The sequence below is a fragment of the Cervus canadensis genome, chromosome Y (genome assembly GCF_019320065.1).
Source record: "Cervus canadensis isolate Bull #8, Minnesota chromosome Y, ASM1932006v1, whole genome shotgun sequence".
Taxonomy (NCBI): domain Eukaryota; kingdom Metazoa; phylum Chordata; class Mammalia; order Artiodactyla; family Cervidae; genus Cervus; species Cervus canadensis.
The window spans coordinates 2,271,413-2,291,563 of NC_057420.1; the positions used below are offsets into that span (position 1 = coordinate 2,271,413).

At 42.1% G+C, this 20,151-nt stretch overlaps 1 pseudogene; it reads right to left on the minus strand.

Annotated features, from left to right (window-relative positions):
• Positions 1–18,024: 18,024 nt before the first annotated feature.
• LOC122436445 lies at positions 18,025–19,643 on the minus strand (annotated as a pseudogene).
• Between the last annotated feature and the right edge of the window lie 508 nt (positions 19,644–20,151).

Here is a 20,151-nt window from a genome sequence, read left to right on the forward strand (position 1 = left end):
CTGGGGTTCTTCATTTCTTCCTTCTCTAATTGCTTTAGGTGTAGAGTTAGGTTATTTATTTGGTTTTTTTCTTGTTTCTTGATGTAAGCCTGTAATGCTATGAACCTTCCCCTTAGCACTGCTTTTACAGTGTCCATAGGTTTTGGGTTGTTGTGTTTTCATTTTCATTCATTTCTATGCATATTTTGATTTCTTTTTTGATTTCTTCTATGATTTGTTGGTTATTCAGAAGCGTGTTATTTAGCCTCCATGTGTTTGAATTTTTAACAATTTTTTTTCCTGTAATTGAGATCTAATCTTACTGCACTGTGGTCAGAAAAGATGACTGGAATGATTTCAATTTTTTTGAATTTTCCAAGACCAGATTTATGGCCCAGGATGTGATCTATTCTGGAGAAGGTTCCGTGTGCACTTGAGAAAAAGGTGAAGTTGATTGTTTGGGGGTGAAATGTCCTATAGATATCAATTAGGTCTAGCTGGTCCATTGTGTCATTTAAAGTTTGTGTTTCCTTGTTAATTTTCTGTTTAGTTGATCTATCCATGGGTGTGAGTGGGGTATTAAAGTCTCCCACTATTATTGTGTTACTATTAATTTCCTCTTTCATACTCATTAGTGTTTGCCGTACATATTGCGGTGCTCCTATGTTGGGTGCATATATATTTATAATTATTAATATCTTCTTCTTGGAATTGATCCTTTGATCATTTATGTTAGTGACCTTCTTTGTCTCCTTTACAATCCTTTAATTTGAAAGTCTATTTTATCTTGATATGAGTTTGCGACTCCTGCTTTCTCTTTTGGTCCCCGTTTGGTGAAATATTTTTCTTGCAGCTTCACTTTCAGTCTGTATGTGTCCGTTGTTTTGAGGTGGGTCTCTTGTAGACAGCATATATAGGGGTCTTGTTTTTGTATCCATTCAGCCAGTCTTTGTCTTTTGGTTGGGGCATTCAATCCATTTACATTTAAGGTAATTATTGATAGGTATGGTCCCGTTGCCATTTACTTTGTTGTTTTGGGTTCACGTTTATACAACCTTTCTGTGTTTCCTGTCTAGAGAAGATCCTTTAGCATTTGTTGAAGAGCTGGTTTGGTGTTGCTGAATTCTCTCAGCTTTTGCTTGTCCCTGTAAAGCTTTTGGAATTCCTCCTTCATATCTGAATGAGATCCTTGCTGGTTACAGTAATCTAGGTTGTAGGTTATTCTCTTTCATTACTTTCAGTACGTCCTGCCATTCCCTTCTGGCCTGGAGGGTTTCTATTGATAGATCAGCTGTTATCTTTATGGGAATCCCTTTGTGTGTTATTTGTTGTTTTTCCCTTGCTGCTTTTAATATTTGTTCTTTGTGTTTGATCTTTGTTAGTTTGATTAATATGTGTCTTGGGGGGTTTCGCCTTGGGTTTATCCTGTTTGGGACTCTCTGGGTTTCTTGGACTTGGGTGGCTATTTCCTTCCCCATTTTAGGGAAGTTTTCAGCTATTATCTCCTCGAGTATTTTCTCATGGCCTTTCTTTTTGTCTTCTTCTTCTGGGACTCCTATGATTCAAATGTTGGGACGTTTCACATTGTCCTAGAGGTCCCTAATGTTGTCTTCATTTCTTTTGATCCTTTTTTCTTTTTTCCTCTCTGCTTCATTTATTTCCACCATTTTATCTTCTCCCTCAGTTATCCTATCTTCTGTCTCCGTTATTCTACTCTTGGTTCCCTCCAGAGTGTTTTTGATCTCATTCATTGCATTCTTCATTTTTAATTTACTCTTTTTTATTTCTTCTAGGTCTTTATTAAACATTTCTTTCATCTTTTCAATCTTTGTCTCCAGGCTAGTTATCTGTAACTCCATTTTGTTTTCAAGATTTTGGATCACTTTTATTATCATTATTCTAAATTCTTTTTCAGGTAGATTCTCTATCTCCTCCTCTTTTGTTTGACTTGGTGGGCATTTTTCATGTTCTTTTACCTGTTGGATATTTCTGTGCCTTTTCATCTTGTTTAGATTGCTGTGTCTGGAGTGGGTTTTCTGTATTCTGGAAGTCTGTGGTTCCTTTTTATTGTGGAGGATTTACCCAGTGGGTGGGGTTAGACGATTGGCTTGTCAACGTTTCCTGGTTACGGAAGTTTGCGTTGGTGTTCTGGTGCATGGAACTTGATTTCTTCTCTTTGGAGAGCAATGGAGTGCCCAGTGATGAGTTTTGAGATGGGCCTATGTGTTAGGTGTGACCTTGGGCAGCCTGTATGTTGATGTTCAGGGCTATGTTTGTGCGTTGCTGGAGAATTTGCATGGTATGTCTTGCTCTAAAACTTATTGGCTCTTGGGTGGTGGTTGGTTTCAGTGTAGGTACGGAGGCTTTTGGACGGTGACTTATTACTTAGAGTTCCATGTAGGCAGGAGTTTTCTGGTGTTCTCAGGTTTTGGGCTTAAGTCTCCTGCCTCTTGATTTCAGTTTTATTCTTCCTGTAGCCTCAGGACTTCTCCCACTATACAGCACTGATAATAAAACTTCTAGGTAAATGGCGAAAAGATTCTCCCCCATTAGGGACATCCAGAGAGGTTCACAGAGATACATGACGAAGAGGAGAGGGAAGAGGGAGATAGAGATGAGCAGGAGGAGAAAAAGGGGGACTCAAGAGGAGAGAGACAGATCTACGCAATTGTCTGTTCTCAGAGTGTTCTCCGTAGCCCAGACACCCACAAAGATTCACAGAATTGGATTGGGAAGAGAAGGGGAAAGGAGGAAATAGAGGTATTCTGAGGTAGAAAACAGAGAGTCAAGATTGGGAGAGAATAATCAACACACTCCTGAATAAAAATGGGAACTGAATATTGTATTCTTAAATGTTCACAGTTTATATCATATACTGAAAAACAAAAATTAAAATCTACAGTAGAGGTTAGACTCTTAAAAATACTATATTAAAAACAAAAACCAAAACACACACAAAAAAATTTTAGAAATATATATGAAGTTCAGTTTAAAAATAGGGCTTCTCTTCTTTTTTTTTTTTGGTAAGGTTATAGTGTATTGAAAATGAAAATTAATGCGTAGTAGAGGAGTACTAGAGGACTTTAAAAGAAATAAGAGAAAAAGAAAAATAGAAAATAGAAGAGAAAAAGGAAAAAAAGAAGAAGAACGAAAAAAAGAAAAGAAAAAAAATTTTTCCTAATTAAAAAAATTGTAAAAATCTATGAAAATGAAAGTTAAGGAGTAATGGGGGAGTAATAGAGAATTTTAAAGGAAAATAAAAGAGAAAAAAGAAAAAAGAAAATTAAAAAAAAAATTTTTTTTCTTACTTAAAAAAAAAAGTAAAAATATATCTAGGAATTTCTCTGGAGCTGTTGCAGTCAGTGTGGGTTCAGCTCAGTTTCAGATATCTCCTCATTCCAGCTTACACTTCTCGATATCTACAGGCCCCTTCCGGTGTAGTCTGGTGTTTTCTACAGGGATTTTAATCTGTTGCACCGGTCCCTTCTGAAGAGGTTCCCTTTGTTTATTTGGCTTCTGTTTGCCGGTCTCTTCAGAGCCTCATTTCCGCCCTGACACAGGCGGGCGAGGTGGACTCTTATTCAGGTAGCTAGTTCCATTGCACTGCGGGGAGGGGCTGGTGCTGCGGGGAGGGGCTGGCGCTGCTGGGAGAGGCTGGCGCTGCTTTCTCCGTCTGCACTGCTCAGGCTCCCGGCTGCTCTGTATGGAGCGCGCCCTGCACTGTGCACATCTCCAGCCCTCGGGTGTTCCACAAAAGTGCAGAACAGAAAGCTGCGCCTGCTCTTTGTGTCTTTCCCGTCAGAGCGGTCCAGGCAGCCAGGGGCTTAACGGGCGCACTTTCCCCAGGTGCGGCACGACTACTCCCTTCTGCGGTCCCATTCTCAGTTTTCGCTGGCGCCAGTCGGGTGCCTGCGCCTTCTGCCCTCCGTGTCCCCAGCCCCAGTCCCTGCCCGTGCCAGTCGGGTGCCTGCGCCCCGTGTTTCGCAGCGACCTGCTCCTCCCTCCGGCGGGGCTGGGCTGGTCCGCAGCCTGCGAGCGCTTCTCTGGCCTTTCTAGGTCCCTTTGTTCTGCGAACGGCCGGCAGTGTATTCCGGCCGGTTAATTTTCTCTCTCTCTTTTGCTCTCCCACAGTTCAAGTTGGTAAGTCACAAAAGCTCCCTCTGATTCTCCTCAGGGCTCTCAGGCCTGGACCCTACCCCAAGCAATGCCGCTTGCTCCTCTCTGTCCCACCCCCACTTGCTGGCAGCGGATGCAGGTGTCTGGGGTACTTTTCTGCTGGGAGTTGCCTTTAGGCTGGTAATCTGTGGGTTTTATTTATTGTTTCCCTCCCAGTCAGGTTGCCCTCCTAGATTCAAACACTTCCCCCAGGCCCGCCAGTGCAAGGGTTTCCCAGTGTCTGGAAACGTCCTCTAAAGACTCCCTTCCCAGGACGGATCTCCATCCTTAGCTCTTTTGTCTCACTTTTTATCTTTTATATTTTGTCCTACCTCCTTTCGAAGACAATGGGCTGCTTTTATGGGCGCCTGATGACGTCAGCTAGTGATCAGAAGTTGTTTTGTGAAGTTTGCTCTGCGTTCAGTTGTTCTTTTGATGAATTTGTAGGAGAGAAAGTGGTCTCCCCGTCCTACTCCTCTGCCATCTTGGCTCCTCCCTCGATTTCTTACTAGAGGACTTGAAAAAAAAATAAGAGAAAAAGAAAAGTAGAAAATAGAAGAGAAAAAGGAAAAAAAAAAAACAAAAAAGAAAGAAAGAAAGAAAAAAAATTTTTTTCCCTAATTAAAAAAATCGTATAAATCTATGAAAATGGAAGTTAAGGAGTAATGGGGGAAGTAATAGGGAATTTTAAAGGAAAATAAAAGAGAAAAAAATAAAAAAAAATTTTTTTTCTTCTTTCTTACTTAAAAAAAAAAAAAAAGAAGTAAAAATATATCTAGGAATTTCTCTGGAGCTGTTGCGATCAGTGTGGGTTCGGCTCAGTTTCAGATAGCTCCTTGTTCCAGCTTACACTTCTCGATATCTACAGGCCCCTTCCAGTGTAGTCAGTGTTTTCTACAGGGATTTTAATCTGTTGAACTGGTCCCTTCTGAAGCAGTTCCCTTTGTTTATTTGGCTTCTGTTTGCTGGTCTCTTCAGAGCCTCATTTCCGCCCTGACACAGGCGGGCGAGGTGGACTCTTATTCAGGTAGCTAGTTCCGTTGCACTGCGGGGAGGGGCTGGTGCTGCGGGGAGGGGCTGGCGCTGCTTTCTCCGTCTGTGCTGCTCAGGCTCCTGGCTGCTCTATATGGAGCGCGCCCCGCGCTGCACGTGTTTCCAGCCCTCGGTTGTTCCACAAAAGTGCGGAACAAAAGGCTGCACCTGCTCTTTGTGCCTTCCCCATCAGAGCGGTCCAGGCAGCCAGGGGCTTGACAGGTGCACTCTCCCTGGGTGCGGCGCACCTACTCCATTCCATGGTCCCAGTGTCAGTTTCTGCTGGTGCCAGTCAGGTGTGTGCATCTTCTGCCCTCCGTGCCCGCACCGGTCGGATGCCTGTGTCCTGTGTCTGGGCGCCTGATGACCTCAGCTAGTGATCAGAAGTTGTTTTGTGAAGTTTGCTCTGCGTTCAGTTATTCTTTTGATGAATTTGTAGGAGTGAAAGTGGTCTCCCCATCCTACTCCTCCGCCATCTTGGCTCCTCCCAACCATGGTATATTTTGAGAGCTCAGAGAACTTCCCAAATTGTTTCCTGGTATGCATATAAATAGTCATCTGTTTTGTGCTAGTTTTCCTAGCAGTTTGTAAAAAGAATGGCATCTGGTACGGAAAAGGGGTTGGCAGTTTGTTGCTGTTTTTGTTCTTGTTGTTTGTTTATTTGTTTAGTAACAAGGCAATTTGTCAATATTTTCATTTTTGCTTTATGGGGCCTGAACTATTACACTCTCTTTGATAGCAGTGAATAAACAAAATGCTATGATCGCATTCCATTAAGATTTTATTTAACCCAAACCCCTCTCCCACACACACACAAAAGACAACTCGTTGGTTTATTTGCAGGTGGAAGCTTGTACACACCATCTAGCATGTGATATCTACTGTGGCCAGGGATGGGACCCAGGTCCCCTACATTGGGTGATGGAATCTTCATCACTGGACCACCAAAGAAGTCCTAGCTGGCTGGATTTGATTCATGGGTCATAGGACTTCCCTGGTAGTTCAACTGGTAAAGAATTTCCCTGCAGTGCAGGAGACACTGGCTCAATTTCTGGGTCGGGAATCACTGCTTGAGAAGGGATAGCCTACTCACTCTGGTATTGGGCATGTTTCCTGGAAGCTCAGAGTGTAAAGTATCTGCTTGCAGTGCAGGTTCTATTCCTGGGTTTGGAAGATTCGCTGGAGTGAGGAAATGGCTACCCATTCCAGTAATTTTGCCTGAAGAACTGCATGGGCAGAGGAATGTGTCAGACTGCAGTCCATGGTGTCACAAAGAGTCAGAGTTGACTGAGAGACTAAGCACAACACACAGTTTGCAGGGCACTGGTACAGAAATTAGGTTAGTTAATTGATGGCTTAGTCAATGTTTAGCTGGATTATTACTATATGTGAAATGTTGGTATCAATACTTCCAAATTGAAAACTCTCAGCATAAAGTCATAAAATCCTTTGAAGGAGTCTGTCAGTACACTTGTATACATACTGTGCATAACTCTGAGTAGGGAATATTTTACATTCATGGGTTTATTCCTTTGGTCAGGGAACTAGATCCCATTTTTCAAAGCTAAGACCCTACTCTATGATGAAGACTAAAGATGGCACCTGCTGCAACTGAGACCCAGCACAGTGAAATATCTGTTTACACACATATGTATATATTTATACATATACACATACATACATATATATGTGTGATATATATATATATATATACAAGCAGTCTAGTAAGTCCTGAAAATGTTTACTCCAGTTACAATATGACCGCACCATTCTACTCCAAGTTGTATACCCAAGGGAAATGAGGACACATATTTACACACAAACATATGTATACAAGCGTTCATGGAGTACTGAAAGCCAAATGTATGGATATTAGATTTGGACTCTAAAGAAAGCTGCATGCTGAAGAATTGATGCTTTTGACCTGTAAATATTTTGTGCTGGAGAAGGTGTTGGAGAAAACTCTTAAGAGTCCCTTGGAGTGCAAGGGAATCCAAGCAGTCCATCCTAAAGGAACTCATTCCTGAATCTTCATTGGGAAGACTAATAGTGAAGCTGAAACTCCAATATTTGACCACCTATGTAAAGAAATGACTCACTGGGTAAAACTCTGGGGAAAGCTGGGAAAGATGGAAGTTGAGAAGAGAAGGGGATGCCAGAGGATGAGATGATCAGATGACATCACTAACTCAATGGACATGAGTATGAGTAAGCTTTGGGAGTTGATGGTGAACAGGGAGGCTTGGCATGCTGCAGTCCATGGGGTTGCAAAGAGTCAGACATGCCTGTGCAACTCAACTCGACTGGATCAATAGCCAAAGAAGAAACAATGCAAATACATATATCCCTGATGAACAGATAAATCAAATGTGGCTGATTGGTATAATGGAATATCACTCAACCATGGAAAGGAATGGAATTTCCACACAGGGGGCAACATGGATGCACCTGGTCAACACATCTTGAGTAAAAGAAGCCAGACATAAAAGGCTACATGTTGTATGTCTCTGTGTATAACAAATATCCACAGTAGGACATCCAAGACACATACATGGATTGAATGGCCCTGGAGGGCTGGAGAGTGACTGCTGACAGGCCTGAGGTTTCTTATGGGCTTTGGAAGCCTGTTTTCAACTGGGTGGTTGTTGAAGGTTGGGCCACACTGAGTATAACTAACAGTTCATTCATTCATTCATTCACTCATTCATTCATTCGTGTGTACAAGGGTGGACTGCTGTTTATTTGACTTATACTTAAATAAAGCTGCTACAGGAAAAAAAAAAGCAAAGAAATTATTAAAAGAAAGCTGTTATAGAAACCACTAGACTGCAGGACATATATATATATAATCTTTTTCTTCTGGTGTGTCTTTGTTGGTGCATGTGGGCTTTCTCCAATTGTGGTGAGCAAGGGCCCCTGTGCACTTGAGGCATGTGACATTCTCATTGCGATGGATTCTCTTGGTGTGGAGCATGGGTTGTAAGGCACACAGGTTTCAGTAGTTGTTGCACGTGGGCTCAGTAGTTGTACCCCCAGACTCTGGAGCCCAGTCTCAGTGTCTGTCATACACAGGCTTACTTGTACTGTGGCATGAGGATTCTTCCCTGACCAGGGAACTAACCCATATCTGCTGCATTGGAAAGCAGATTCTTAATCATGGTTCCCTCAGGGAAGCTCTAGGTGCAGGATTGAGGTGTCAGAAATAACTAGTCGATACTTTTAAAACACATTTTTTTTCCTTTTTTTCTTTCTTTTTTTTCTTTTGAAGGGGATGGAGATCCAGAAAGTGATGAGGTCCATCTGGATCCCTGTTTCTGGTGTATTCTCCAGTGTTTGTGGACTCTGCTGCCACTTCTGTAAAAATTAGGCCTTGCAGATACAGATCTGAGGAGGGGTATAGACCAGGGGAATGGTGCATCCCTGGTCTCCCACAGGGAATCGGGGCCCAAGCTGGATACCTTCACTCCTGGGTTGTCCTGAAGCCAGTGTGAGAACTGGTGGGCGGCACAGAGCTGTCACTGTCACGTCCTCCTCTCTGCGACCTGAGGACTGGTTTGCTCTTTTGGGTGGAACAGAGGCTCGTGGACCCTCTTTCTGAGTTGGAGGTCAAGGAAAAGAGCAACCTGCTGCTGTAGAAAAACTGTTGGCTGGAGAAGAGATTGGGCACGTCAAAGACATTTGTCAGTTTGGGTTTAGAAAAGAGGCCATCTGCCTGGTGAAGGGGTTGCATAAGATCCTGAAGCTGGTAGGGAAAATGTAAGACCTGGGTGTCAAGCCTTCTTTACACAAAGAGATGAGCAGGACAGCAAAGCTTGAGATTGTTGGCTGCCCTGTGTCAACTATGCCTGTCCCAGTATAGACGTGTGTGTGTGTGTTTTGTGTGTGGCTGGGCATATGTGTGTGAGTGTGCACACATAGGAAGAACAAGAGTGATTCATCTCTTGTCCAAAGATGAATCCAACATCACAATTTAAAAGATTATTATTATTAATATTATTAATTTTATGTTGGAGTATGGTTAACTTAGCTAAATCTTCAATCCTTTGGCCATCTGATGCAAACGGCTGACTCACTGGAAATGACCATGATGCTGGGAAAGACTGAAGGTGGGAGGAGAAGGGGACAACAGAGATTGAGATGGTTGCATGGCATCACCAACTCAATGGACATGAGTTTGAGCAAACTCTGATAGGTGGTGAAGGACTGGGAAGCCTGGCATGCTGCAGTCCATGGGATCGCAACATCAGACACAACTTGTCAGCTGAACAACAACATAGTTAACTTAATAGTTAATGTTGGGCTGGTTTCAGGTATATAGTCCTCACATTTTTCCTGGGTCGTGTCCTTGCTTCATCCACCATTTCCATAGGTTAACTCACTTTCCACAGTCTGATAAGACTGAAGGCCATCTTTTCAAAGACCCACAACTCCTGATTGACAGCTGCCAATGCCTCAAGCACCTATCCCTGCTTCCAGTGAAATCACAGGCAACAGAACATCTGCAATTTTGACCATCTTCATTCCCTCAGTGTCATTCCAGATTATGGATCCACTATCCTGAATTGTTAGTAGCCTTCCTTTCCTCTTTTTTGTCCTGGACAGGGGCACTGTGCCAAAGTCTCAGACTCCCCCGTTCTCTGCACACCTCCTGATTCCCCCTCTTTTTGCTGCATGTCTCATTTCCTCTTGCCTTCATTTTTTTGTCTGTGTGCGAGAGTCCACCACCCGCCCATACAGAAACACAACAAACACAGGCCTCACTAGAACACTCATATACAGACAGTCGTTCAAGTCATACAAAAAAAATACAAAAAAATAAAAAATAAAAAAAATAAACAAAGAACACAACTGTTTTACTAGCTGAAGGAACACTAGTTCTTACGCAATGCAGAGATTACCCTGCCTCCTCCAGAAATATACCCGTTTGCTTTTTCCCCGTGAAATATAGACGTTACACCTTGCCTGAGAGAACATTTTCACCCAGATACAGGAGATACAGATAATTCCATACTTTCAGGCAGAAAAACATCTGTCTTGATGTATGTAACAGAATGACATATACATCCATATTTCATGAAGACACAATGGTGCCCTGATTTCCCCTCATGTAATAGAGATATATCCTGTTCTATATTGTTTATCTGTGCCTTAGGGCAACCAATAGCAAATGGTCATATATGAAATGTGGTGAATTCTGAGTTTCAGGTAAGGGAATCCCTGCCCAAATTTTCACATTGGACGTTTAGGGAATTTCACATTACCTGGAAGTAAATCAGCCTCTAGATTTCTGTAGCACAAAATACAACAACTCAGCATATCTTGATGTCAAGTCAGCACCAACATGTTCATAGGTAAAATGCTAAGAATTCACTACTTCATTGATTAAACTTGGCACCCTATTTTCCTGAGTGAGCTATATAGTTTTCAGATTTCTATGGATAAATTCATTGCTCAGTCTCTCATATCTGAATGATATGGAATTGAGATGTCAGTGTGGATAGAATTTCTTATGTGTTGTATGGAAGATCCAATGCTTCATGTGTGAAAATGTGAGCAGAGAGGTTTATATGTGACCTATAGAGTATTTTCTGTTCATGTAGAAAATGAGTGGCCAGAGTTCAAATGTGAAATGTAGACGATGCCTACATGGCATGAGAAAATTGGCACTGGCATCATACATGGAATCCAGAGTAAAATGGAATTCAATACTTTCCGTAGCATTATCTGGGTCGATTTTGCTATACATGAAACATGAAAATATCACATAGGAAAATCTGTTTCCACTGGTCTCTATGGCTATTCTTGCATATTACATCTTTTCTTCAGAAAACCATCATACGGATTTTCTCATGTGAAATATCCAGAATTTCAAAATGCATGCAGAAAAAATATATCCTCATATTCTCAGCTGTACAGTACACATCATTCCGTATTTCTTAGGACAATTAGTTCTATGATTTCCAAGTATGAAACACGGAGAATTCCATACTTCACATTGGAAAATCTCTGCCTAGAAAACCCTTGCTAATGCTTGCATATGGGACACATTGAGAATTTGAGCATTCCCCATGACTTCATGGCAAATGGATGGGGAAGCAGTGGTAACAGTGGCAGACTATCCTTTGGGCGACTGCAAAATTCAGTGTAGTTGGTGGCTGCCGCCAGGATATTAAAAGACGCTGGCTCCTCGGCAGAGAAGTTATGAGCAACCTAGACAGAGGGTGAAAGAGCAGGGGCAATACGTTTCCAGGAAATGTCCATCTTGTGAAAACTGTGTCCCCGGGAGTCATGTGCGGATATGAGAGTTGACTTGAAAGGAAGCTGAGCATGGAAGAACGTTGATGCTTTTGAACTTTCCTGTTGGAGAAGACCATTGAGGGTACATGGGACAGTGAGGAGATCCAAGTGGTCCATACTAAAGGAAATCAGTCCTTTAGTCCTGCCTTTAGGCAGGAAGAGAAGGAGACAACAGAAGATGAGATGGCTGGAGGGCATCACCGACTCGATGGGCATGAGTTTGAGTAGACTTCGGGAGATGGATAGGGAGGCCTGAGGTGCTGTGATTCATGGGATCGCTAAGAGTTGGACATGACTGGGTGACTGAACTGAACTGAACTGACGCACCAAGAAAGAATATTTCAAAAACACCCAGCAAGAAGCAACAAGTATCTTACAAGGGAAAACCCATATACTTAACAGCTCTTCTTTCAGCAGAAATTCTGCAGGCCCAAGGGGATTGGCAGAATATATTTAAAGTACCAGAAGGGAAAAAAAAAATCTACCACCAAGATTACTGTACACAGCAAGTATCTCATTCATAATTGATGGAGAAATCGAAAGCTGTTCAGACAAGCAAGGGTTAAGACAAGTCAGTTCCACTAAAGCAGCTTTACAGCAAATGTGAAAGGTACTGATATAGTCAAGACATACAAGAGAAGGAAAATCAACTCCAAACAGTTAAGAAAAGGACACTTTATATATCTCAATAATTAGCTTAAATACAAAGTGATTAAATGTTCTGACCAAAAGACACTGACTGACTGAATGGCTACAAAACAAGACCCATATAAATACTGTCTACAAGAAACATACTTCAGACATAAACACACATACATTCTAAAAGTGAGAGGATGCAGAAAGATATTCCATTCAAATGCAAAGCCAAAGAAAGCTGGAGTAGTTATTCTTATATCTGGCAAAATAGACCTGAATCTAAAGAAGATTGCAAGAGATAAACGAGGACACTACATCATGATCAAGGGATCAATCATAGATGAAGATATAACAATTGTAAATAATTATGCACCCAACAAAGTAGCACCTCAGTATATGAGACAAACACTAACAGACATAAAAAGAAGAACTGGTACTAACACAATCATAGTAGCAGACTATAAAACCCCACTCAGATGAATGGGCAGATCATCAACACTGAAAATTTAGGAAAGGAATGTGTGTCTCAAATGATACATTAGATGAGATGTATCTCAGTGATACCTTCAGGACATTTCCTCCAAATGCAGAAGAATGCACCTTTTTCTCAACTGCACATGGAGTATTCTCCAGGATGGAACACACCTTGGCCATAAATGAAACCTCTGTAAATTTCAGAAAACTGAAATCCTATCAAGCATCTTCTCAGACCACAATACGATGAAACTAGATATCAATTATAAGGAAAACATTGTAAGGAACACAAACATATGAAGATTAAAAGACACATGTCTAAATAAACAACAGGTTACTGAGGACATCAAAAGGGAAGTGAAAATGTCCTTGAAACAAATGACAATGAAAATAAAATATCTCGTAACATATGGTATCCATCAAAAGCATCTTTAAGATGACATTTAGAGCAACACAAACCTACCTCAAGAAACGAAAATAAGGTTTTGAATAAACAAGCTACCTTGGCACCTAAAACAACTGGATAAAGCACAAGAACACCAACAACAAAGAGAAAATAATAATAATAATAAAAATACTAGTTTAGTAAAAGGAAATAAATCATAAAGATGTGGACAGAATAAAAGTAAAAGATATAAAAGAAACAATTGTAAAGATTAATAACATAAAAAATTGGTGTTTTGAGTAGATAAACACATTTCACAAACCTTTAGCTAGTGTCACCAAGATGAAAAGAGAGAAGAAAAAAATCAGCAAATTAGAAATGAAAAAGAAGTTACAACAGACATTGCAGAAATACAAAGAATTACAGGAGACTGATATGAACAACCCTATGGCAACAAAATGGATAACCTGGAGGGAATGGAGAGATGCTCAGCTCAGTTCAGTTCAGCTCAGTTCAGTCGCTCAGTCGTGTCCAACTCTTTGCAATCCCATGAATCTCAGCACGCCAGGCATCCCTGTCCATCACCAACTCCTGGAATTTACTCAGACTCATGCCCACTGAGTCTGTGATGCCATCCAGCCACCTCATCCTCTGTCATCCCCTTCTCCTCCTGTCCCCACTCCCTCCCAGCATCACGGTCTTTTCCAGTGAGTCAAATCTTCTCATGAGGGGGCCAAAGTGTTGGAGTTTCAGCCTCATCATCAGTCCTTCCAATGAAAACTGATCTCCTTTAGGATAGACTGTTGGATCCCTCTGCAGTCCAAGGTTCTCTCAAGAGTCTTCTCCAACACCATAGTTCAAAAGCATGCATTTTTTGGTGCTCAGCTTTCTTCACAGTCCAACACTCACATCCATACATGAACACTGGGGAAAGCCATAGCCTTAACCATATGGACCTTTCTTGACCAAGTCATATCTCTGCTTTTTTATATGCTATCTAGGTTGGTCATAACTTTCCTTCCAAGGAGCAAGCGTCTTTTAATATCATGGCTGAAATACCTTCGGCAGTGATTTTGGAGCCCCCCAAAAGGAGAGATGATAGAAAAGCTCAATCTTCTGACTGAACAAGGAAGAAAGAGAAATTACAAAGAAGCCAATTAAAAGCTCTAAATCACAGCTGTGATGAAAAATTTCCCAAAAGTCAAAAGCCTAAGAGTAGATAAATTCACAGGTGAGTTGTATCAAACATTTAAAGATAATATATTTCTAATCCATTGGAAATTCTTTCAAGACATTGCAGAGGAAAGAACAATTCCAAACTAATTCCCCACAGCCAACATTACCCTGATGCCAAAGCCAGACAAAGAAAACAGCAACCAATATCTCTGATGAACATAAAGGACAAAACCCTCAACAAAATTTTAGCAAACAGAACTCAAAAACACATCAAAAACACATACACCATGATCATGTTGGGTTAATTCTAGGGATGCTAAAATTCTTCAATATATACAGATCAATCAATATGATAGTTGATATTTACCAAATGAAAGGCAAAAACTGTATGATACCCGAAATAAAGGCAGAAAATAAAAAACATTACATTTACATATGTAAAATATTATATTAAAATGAAAGCTTAAAAGAACTAAACAAAAAATGGGAATAAAAAATCAAAAAGCTGAAATGACTGAATTATCCATCAACAGGTGATGCAACAAATAAATCATGCCAGGAAATATTATTCTGCCATCAAATGTACATTGTTCTTATACAAGCTATAACATGTTATAGTTCTGAAATGATCATGCTTCTTAAAAGAAGCCAGGAACAAAATCCTGCAATAAATAAATCATGCCAGGAAATATTATTCTGCCATCAAAAGTACATTGTTCTTATACAAGTTATAACATGTTATAGTTCTGAAATGATTATGCTTCTTAAAAGAAGCCAGGAACAAAATCCTGCACACTGCATTAATCAGTACATATGAATGAATATGTCCCATATTAGGTAGGTCTCTAAAGGTAGACAAGAAAGGAGCAGATGCCAAGGTACAGAGGAAGTGGTAAATGTCTGCCAATTGGGATGTATTTCGCTGGAGTGATGAAAATATTCCAGAATGCAGCACTGGTTATGGTTATGCAAACTATGAAGAAATTACAAATCAATTCATTATACAGTTAAACTGGAAAAAATGCATGGTACAGGAATGACATGTATATATATATATAATTTATTGAACTGACTTCTATGTCCAAGAATATTATCCTTCAAAAATAGAGAAATAGGTATTCGTTTATGAACACAAAATTTGGGAATTTATTTTGAGCAGATATCTGGTTTATTAGAAAGGCTAAAAGGAATTGTTTACATAAGGTAAGATGATACTGAAGAGAAACTGAGTTAAGACGGTCATATTGAAGTTAGCCACAAAATAAGAAAATTCCGTACAGCAATTATCCTTCAATGAAAAAATAAATTACAAAATAAAGAAAGGTAAATTGCAATGAAAGATTTTTCATATTATTAGTTGGTAAATATAAATGTTTGGTCTTCTCCATCTTTTCTTTTCACCGTAACTATTTTGATGCTTTCTAGCAAACAGCATTGCTGACCCACCCCATGACACAGCACTCCAGCTAACTTCCCAGCCCAGCACTCACATGCAGAAAAACCACATCCTCTTCCTCTTCTCCCATGGGAAGTGTATCTTAGGGGCTCAGTCTGGACACAGTCTGCCCCATACTTTCTACCTCACTGGACCTACTAGTCCCCTCTCCAACTGCACAGGAACCTTCCTCTCTCTTCAAAAACTTGTCCTTTCTCTCTCCTTTCTGCCCAAAGCAGAAAGCTCAGAGACACACATAATTTCACATCCGGTTGATTTCATTAAAATGTTGTTATTAATGTATGCTGTTGGTAGAAGATTCAATGTCTTTTCTGTTGGCCACTTTTCAGCAGTGAGACCCTCGAAGAATTCTGAGGTCTCTAACCATGTTCTGAAGTCACTGGCTACACATTTGTCCAGCAGGAATGGCAGGGGTCTCCAGGATCTGTGGGACCTCTTCCAGTTTGTTCTGATTCAGCTCTTCATTCACCATGGAATGCTGGCTACAGAGCTTTGTGCCTCTGATGTTCTTAATATTCACTGAGGTGGGAGATTTTTGAGAAGCTTTCTTGGTCGGCTTTGATTGAATGTGCTTATTTACCCTCACACTTACTCTGGTGACCTGGAGTAAACAAGAGAAGGAGGAATGAATGACATTAGTTTGGGGAAGAGGGTAGTTATGGTTGGAAATGATGGCTTCAGCAGAGGGAGTGTGACCAAGAGGGGGCATGCATGTGCAAGACAAGGAAAGGGGAGTGTGTCTATGGGGCGGTGTCAATGGGCAAGTTGAGTGTGGGTGGGTTCACTCACCTTGACACTTCTTTTGGACCTCAGTTGACAGGAGTTCTTCTTCTTTTCATCCTGGATAAGGACTCAGCTGTTTCCTACTTGTGCTAGAGGTTTTTGGCTTCCCAGTCACCTGAGTCATTTAGTCTTGCGTGTGTGAGTCTGTGTGTTTGTGTGTGAGTGCGTGTGTGTTAAGAAATAGGTTTTATTTAACCAGTTTTCACAGGTGAATATTTATTCTATAAAAACTTTACATATTGTATAATTTATATATAGTTCCAACTGTGAAACAAAAAATGTAGGTCCCACAGATGGAAAAATACTGCACCAACCAATCCAAGTAAAGGCAGATTTTCACTCTGCAAGCTCTCAGCAAAGCTGTGAGGTGGTCAGTTCTGAGAATGTAGAAAACTGTCCAAGTGAGACAGTTTGATTTTGTTAATGACAGAGTGATTTTATTTCACTCTCCACATTCCATATGATTGCAAGGTGTGACCAGGGGACAAGCTTTCTGGAATAGTCCCCTCCCCTGGCAGGAATGTGCACATCTGTTGACACAGGGCACTCTCAGACAACATCCTGTATGTGGTATATTGTGCAGATGTGAAAGCTGAGACCAAGAACATGAAACGTCAATATAATAAAGTAGTTTTCTTAAAAAGGATTTTATGCATTTGATAGTGTGCCAAAAGAATTTTAAGTTATTATATAATATATGTTCTTAGTAAACCTAAGATTTACACTTTAGAAGCAAAAAATACTTTTTATTTTTGGTGTAATACATTGATCATATCTGCAAATAGAAAACCAAAACTCTATATAAAGTAGTAGTTCTCACCCAACATAAAAAATCACTCATGTAGTTATTTTTCAAAAGGGTCAGAAAAACTAATTATAAACCTGCTAAGTTAAACTTACAACTTAAGATAGCATACTGAAGCTAGTCAGTGATTCACTAATACTGCAAAACAAGTTTTCCCCTAGAGAGAGTGGTTTCTTCCTGTTAACTGTGCAAGAATCAAACATTTAAAAAGAGGGAACAATCAACTGATATCTCAGCATGGATTCCAGGTTTATTTTATTTCGGCATGGATCCAAGGTTTATTTTATTTCGGGGGTATGTCCATCAATCAGTGGGTGTTTAACCAGAAGTACTCATCCTAAAAGATAAGTCTTCCATTTGATTTAGAATTTTTGATCACTGAGGCTTTGGACCTCTTAGAGATAAGGCCACATCTCAGGTCTTTCCATATTTTGATTTGGGGTGGGGATGGCGAGGCTGGCTAACACCTCTTTCTCAGTTTCCAGAAGGAAAAAAAACAAGGGAAAACAAACATTCTTTCAGACTTTCCTGGCACTGGAACCAAGAAAACACTTTTTTTTTTTTTTTTTAGACAGTACTAGCTGAAGATACAAAAATTAGAGCCTCAAGGAGCATCCCAGAGCTCACCATTATCCTTTTCCACTTGTGTATTAAGCATAAAATAATGACATTTGGACAAAGGAGTTATACAGTTATTTATTTTGAAGTTACAGGACTTCAAAACTCCTTGGCAATAAATAGCTTGGCTGTCTCAAGTCCTGCTTGCCAATGGCAGTTCCAGGCAAGCCTGGCCTGCGCTGTGAGGTCCGAAGCGGTGCAGTCCGGTGAGGTCAGGCGGCCTGGCCATCAGAACTCGTCGATCTTCCTCTGAAGGTACTTGAGCATGGAGTCCATGCCCTGCTACAAGCCCCAGATCTTCTTCAGCACCTCACACTCCCGCTCGTTAGCCTGCTTCAGCTCCAAACTCATGTTGCAGTGCACAAGGGAATTGGATTCCTCCAGCAGGACGGGGTTGGAAGAGGTGAGCTCCTTGATGCGGTCCATGACGTCTTGGATGAAAGTCCCAGGCCAGAACACCCAGGAGACCAGCCCTTTGCCGCTCACCTCCTGTGCCTTTAGCTTCAACCCACAGAGCAGCATTTCATTGGCAGATGCTCCTCCCATAACCTTGGGGAACATGACTGTGGAACAGCCGTCTGGGCTCTGTCCGAAGGTGGTATAGGGAGTTTGGAACCACGCCTTTTCGTTGGCCCAGACCAGGTCACAAAGTGGCAGGATGGATGCTCCTAGCCAAATGGCAGGGCCTATTACGGCTACAATAATAGGCTTCGTGAAGTGGATGAAGGTGTTCACGAAGCTTCTGATGGCCTCTGCCATCCTGGCACTCTCCCTCTTGTGGTCGTCTGTCAGGTGCCTGATGAAGTAAATGAAGTCCAGGCCGCAGCAGAAGACGCTGCCCACGGCGCTGAGAAGCACCAGCTTGCTACAGTCGGGCCGGCCGTGCTCAGCGGGCTCTGCAGCTCCTTCATGACCTCCGGGTTCAGCGAGTTGTTCTCGGACGACTTGGTGGGCAGCAGGATGTGAGTGAAGCCGTCCTGCTCCCAGACCATTATGTCTCGGTACCTGGAGGCGTTCTCCGTCTGCCGCACGTGCAAGCGTAGCAGCTTGACAAAGAACTGGTCTCTCCTGTCCTCAATGAACTTCCCCTTCCCGGCCGTTACGCCCGTGACTGACATTTACAGGGAGGTCATCCTGTTAGCCATCAGGGCGTCCATGAACCGGGAAGTGCTTTTCCTGTTCACGGCCAGCCCCGTTGTCGTGGCCGCTGATGCGGGGCCAATACCTGCTGCAGCAGCAGGTGTATCCGCGTCCACCTCCCCATCCACGCCCCCACCACCACCGGGCCCAGAAGGGCCCCTACCTGGCTTCTCAGCCTCAGCCTCCGTGGCTACTCTGTCCTCCAGCCCCTGCTCCAAGGGGTCCAGCTCCTCGGGGCTCTCTTCCTGAAAGCCATGCACTTCGGGGCTGCCCATGATGGGGCTCTTGGGCAGGAGGATCCTGATGTCAGACTGGGCCAGGTCCGTGTTCTTGCCTGGGGCTGTTAATGAACTTCTGGCTGGCTGTAACCAGCAGGCTGCTCTTGGCCTCCTGCTCCTTGCCCATCACTAGGGCCTTGGGGGCAGCCTTGGAGAAGCTGCTGTTAGTGGATCTGGAGATCCGCTTCTGGCCATTGTTCGCAGAGGCCTGGTTGGCTCTGGAGAAGGTGCCCTCCTTTTGCTTCTCACTGTAGGGCAGCGGTTGAAGTCATGGATGCACTCCTCGAAATTCACCAGGTGCTGCTCTGGCTGCCAGGTATTGTCCTGGCTGTTGTAGCCTTTCCACCTAACTAAATACTCTATCTTGCCTTTGTTGTTTTTCCTCTTATTGAGGATCCTTTCAACCTTGTACAGATCGTCAGAGGCCATGGTGCACGGCACAGGGCAGGGCCACCTGGGCCATCTTATTCATTTTGAAGACTCCCAGTGGTCTGCTCCAGAGCCACTGAGCATGCCTATACATATGGGGCCACACCCTTTTGATTATGATGTCAGTCACTTCCCCAGGGAATGGCAGCCCTGCCCGAGCCTTGACATCACAAAGCCTCATCCTGAATATTTTGAGGTTGGATGGGGAGCAGCTCAGATGATTTGGTGGGAGAAATGAGGCATTTTTATGATCATAAAAAGCCCTCCAATCTCATCTGCATTCCTCATTTCTCCATGTCAACACAGACTAGTCACATGGCAGGGAGAGTGTGTCATCTCCAAATCAAGCCTCACAGCCGGTTTTCAGCCTTTCATTTAATTCTGTCTCCCATTCCATTACTATCTACTTTTAGTTATCTTGCCCCAATCCCCTCCATGATAACTAGGCTGTGGAAATGTGAATGATTTCACTTTCCTCCTACAACTGGTGTTAATTCACCTTGAAGAC